Genomic DNA, 5,177 nt, shown 5'->3' on the forward strand with positions numbered 1-5,177 from the left:
CCGCTCCCCCGAACCCCCTCCACCCCCCGCATCACTCCTCTGCGCCTGCGAAAATATCAAAAATGACACTTGTTGCGCGAGGTTAAAGTGGATCGAGTGATGACGGTGCGGTGACCTGATCCTCTGTCTCACTCCCTCACTATTTTCCACTCGTCTCCTCTCTGTTCGCTCTGATGTGTGGTTGGAAATTTCATTTTTCGATCAGTCAAACATTGCCTTTTGACTCTCACCCCCTTCCCCCCGCTCCCTCCTCCCCCTCTCCCATCCATCAGTGAATCACTGAAAAAAAATCATTCCCATTGATGAACCCGGTTTTTAAAATCAAAATACTCCATAAACGATTCAATACTCATGTTTTGTACGATGAATAATTGCCGGAATGAAATCTGTTAAATCGGATGTTGAAATCGTATCAATTTTACGGGCATGTGAAGCGAGTAAAAAGAATAATCATAAAATACTGTTACGAGTTTTTTTTTTTTGTTAATCGTCAGAATCAAAAGCTGTTACTCTCGGGCATTTAACCAAAGCATGAAAAACATTATTATTATTATTATTATTATTATTATTATTATTATTATTATTATTATTATTATTATTATTATTTATTGGGCCGTCAGAAAACATTTTGAAAATCTAAAGAAAAAAATTAGAAAGGTTAATTTTGGAGAAAGATTGATAAAATAATTGAACAATTGCAATTTTTAATTATTAAGAGCATTTTATATAAATAATTTGTGCACAATTAATTTGCCTCGATAACAATCATTTGTTCAAAATTGTCACAAATTTATTCGTATGATTTTTTTCAAAATTTTCTCACGTAATTTAATTGACAAATTTGATGATTGAAAATGGTTGAATCTATTGTAAAAAATACTTGGATATTCTTAAGGGCAAACGATTGTTGTAAAGAAAAATTCATTCAACATTTACTGACTATTAATTACAGACCGAGAAGACCACAGTTATTCAATATTTTCATCACAATTTCACTAAAATTATGTACTATTATTTTTTTTTTATTTAAATTCGCATCGACAACGAGGTCCTTAGCGACTTTATAAGAATTGGTACATATATTTTACATTGTATCTTAGTTTTTTTTTTTTTTTATATGAGATGGTCATTTTTTTTAAGAGTTTCATAATTTTATTTACATTCTTGTTGTCAGTAATATTATTATTTGTGTTTCTTTTTGGTTTTTTATTTTTCTTTCAGTATAGTTGTTTTCATGTACACGTTTATCTTTTAAATCTGTTAATTGTCGCGTCAAGCGAAATTGTGCTCATCAGATTAAAATTCCCTGAGAAAGCTCACAAGCCGAAAAATCACGAATCCAAATACAAAATCCAGGGTCAAAGTTTCTGTAAATCTCGCTGCGAATGATCACGCGAGTGTTCCTATTCTAAAAAGAACATACACTTAAAGTCGATAGCTATCGATATCTCGCAAGTCTGTCACGCTTATTCCTCATTGGCTCCAGTCGTCTGAGGCGGCAAATTTAATTCATGATTAATTTAATTTTGAGATTTTTAATTATGATCGTTACAATTACAGCGCGCTGTAGCGCGCATTCGGCCTTGTCCTATTCTAAAAAGAACATTCACTTAAAGTCGATAACTATCGATATCTCGCAAGTCTGTCACGCTTATTCCTCATTGGCTCCAGTCGTCTGAGGCGGCAAATTTAATTCATGATTAATTTAATTTGGATTTTCAATTATGATTGTTACAATTACGGCCTCGTCTACTAAAAAGACGAGTATCCATATATCTCCAGAATACTTTGAAATGCAACTTTTAATTCGCCCGATGCCTCCAAACCCCCCAAAACACATGTGCGAAAAATAATGGTGTAAAAAAAAGCTCGTGTAATTCGGTCGATGCGCGTCGCGTTTTCGCGCTCTCGGTCTCTCGCGAAGGTTCGTCGCCCTGGTACGATTCATCCCACTCTCACCGTCACAAGTATATGGGTACCAACCCCCGCGTACCCAGCCCAGTCTGCGATTACTCCGTCCTCTTTCTCCCCAACCGAAAAAAGAGAAGGAGAAAAAAGCCCGAAGACGCAGAGAAGAAGAAGAAGAAGAAGAAGAAGAAGAAGAAGAAGAAGAAGAAGAAGAAGAAGAAGAAGAAGAAGAAGAAGAAGAAGAAGAAGAGGAAGAAGAAGAAGGAGAGGAGAGGAGAGAAGGACAAAGTGGAGTTTCGCCCTGGTTCGTGCCAAGCCAACATACACCACCGAGCCACCCCCAATCCCCGCCTAAAACCCCGTCGTCTACGTCGTTTCATAGCCCTCACCCGACGCCGTCTCCTATATACAGCGCCACTTCCCATTCTCTCCCTCCCCTGACGTTCTCTTTCGCTGTATTCTTGGCGTTTCGCGCGCTCGCAAGGTCAACAAACTTCGGTACGATAAAAAAAGGGATTGAAGGAAAACAAAAAAAAATTGTAGCAAATGAAATAGCGGAAACATTGGGAATGGCGGGAGATCGATGGCGATACACTACATTTTTTCAAAATTTTCGTTGTATTTTAGTTTGACGGAAATGTGAGGGAATATTTGAGGCTGAAAATTCAAAATTTTCTGGAAACATCAATAGAACATTCTCGTAATTTATCCAACTGTTTCTGTTTATCATTCAACGCTGAAACCAAACGCGGCAGTCGAAGGCCCATGATAGCAACTGGGAAATTGCTTTCGTCACAACAGAGTCAATAGATTTTTGCTAATGAATTAGTCATTTTCTTCAGGATGAAATTGCGTCTTCGTTGGCAGCTAATATTGTTCCAACATTGCGCCAATTTTTGCGGCCAACATTGTGCCAACATTGCCCCAACGTTAACAGCCAACATTATCCCAACCAGCCAATATTGTCTTAGCATTGTCTCAATGTTAGCCGCCAACATTGTCTTAGCATTGCCTCAATGTTGGCAGCCAACATTGTCCCAACATTGCCACAAGGTTGGTAGTCAACATTGTCCCAACATTGCCTCAAGGTTAACAGCCAACATTGCCTCAATGTTGGCAGCCAACTTTGGCCCAACATTGACTCAACAACATTGTCCCAACGCTGACGCTAACATTGCCCCAACATTGCCCCATCGTTAAAATTGTTCATCTTTCCCTGAATATTGGTTTCAAAATGATTTTTCTCACGACAGATGATGCAATCAATCTCATCATCGAGCCCGGTCAAAATGGGATTAGAAAGAATATTTTAAATCACAATTGGATTCATTTAAACAATTATTTTTCCAGTCATCGCCTACCATTTCAGTTATGGTCTAAAAATAGCATATTCGAACTCCCAACGCCGAAATTATTCATCTCGACACAAAAAATTATGAATTTCGCATATGACGAATGTAATACCTCCATTTGAAAGCAAAAATAATTAAAAACATTTGAGATTGCATTTTCAATTAATAACCCCAAAACAACAAAAAATCGTTCTGCAACAATTTCCGAGTCATTACCACCGACTCATACCTCGAAGAGGAAAATTTCATTTAGAGCCAGCAGAATCGTTCAAGTTTTAGATTCGTTGGCATGCACGCTTCCCAGTCGCTTTTGTGGGTCATTCTAGTCCTCGGGAATGGTATGCCTAAAATTAAGAGCCCTCCCCAAACCCAAATCCCTCTCTCACACTCACGTATGTTTCAAGTGTATTTCCTCCGCACTAAAACCCCTTTACAAAAACCCTGTTCGGTTTTATCAAGTTTTTTATTCAAACAAAAACAGAACAATCAGTATTGACACTATGTACGTATATTAAAAACTAGTATTGAAGAAATTTTACGAATTACTTTGGTTATTTTTTCTCCAGTGAAATGTTTTTCTACTTTTGTAGCCAAACATCAGAGCTTTCATTTGAGCCTCATTTGAACCCAAGTTTCAGGACATTTCACAATGTATTTATTATTCAAACTTTCCAGATCTGAATTTAAATTTCGATATTGAACCGTGAGAGAAAATTTTTTTAATCTGAAAAAATTAGAAAGTTTACTTTTGGAGAAAGATTGATGAAATAATTGAACAAGTATTTTCTAAAAAACAGTTTCACCTCCAACGTTTGATGATGAAGGGCACTTGAAAGTTGACCAAAAAATTTTGAGAGAAGTAAAAAAGTATTTTATGATAATAAAATCAATCGTTTTGATAAATAATTATGTGATCTCGATTATTTTTTCAATTTCGGGTCATTGAATTTTCAGTGATTTCAATAACGTGNAGTAAAAAAGTATTTTATGATAATAAAATCAATCGTTTTGATAAATAATTATTTGATCTCGATTATTTTTTCAATTTCGGGTCATTGAGTTTTCAGTGATTTCAATTACGTGGAAATAATTGATTTCAGTCGAATAGAGTCAATGAAATCATGATGAGTCATGAAATCACTGGAGATCATGCTTGAAATCAATGAAATCGTGAATTCAATGCAGTCATTGAAATCACCGATGTCATCCGGTGAAATCGACTGCAGTCTGCAGTCATGGTGTCACTCGATCTTGGAGTTATTGCCCCTCGNGAAATCAATGAAATCGTGAATTCAATGCAGTCATTGAAATCACCGATGTCATCCGGTGAAATCGACTGCAGTCTGCAGTCATGGTGTCACTCGATCTTGGAGTTATTGCCCCTCGCCACACACTGATAGAATGATTCATTTATTCCAAACGAGATTCGTTAACTATTAACAAATGGTAGAGTTGAATATGACCAAATGAATATTCGTTAATAGTAAACGAATGGTTCACTTGAATGGCGAAAGTCAAGTCAAACAAGGCTCCTCAAATATACATTCGTTAACTATTAACGAATTCTCTTAGAATTCTTTAATGCCTAAAGGAGGTTAGGCGGTGTTTGAGGTGAATTTGAGAGTGAATTTCTGTGGTTCCCGGTAGCTTAGTCGGTAAGAGTGCCCGGCGCGTATCTGGGAGACCCGGGTTCGATTCCCGGCTGGGTGAAGATTTGGTGGGACCGAATAGCCCCTAACCTCCAACCAAAATCCATTGGTTAACAATAACTAATCCGTTCTATCACTTCCCTTCCCAAACCCGCCGCCTACCCCCGCGCTTTCCTCTGGACAATCCCCGCGACATGTCACTCCCTCAATTTCCCCATCAATTTCTTTATTTCTAATTCACCCGCGACTGATACGGTTTCGTCTCCCG

Source organism: Diachasma alloeum, unplaced genomic scaffold (genome assembly GCF_001412515.2).
Source record: "Diachasma alloeum isolate Michigan unplaced genomic scaffold, Dall2.0 Dall_scaffold_00340, whole genome shotgun sequence".
In the NCBI taxonomy this organism is placed as follows: Eukaryota; Metazoa; Arthropoda; class Insecta; order Hymenoptera; family Braconidae; genus Diachasma; species Diachasma alloeum.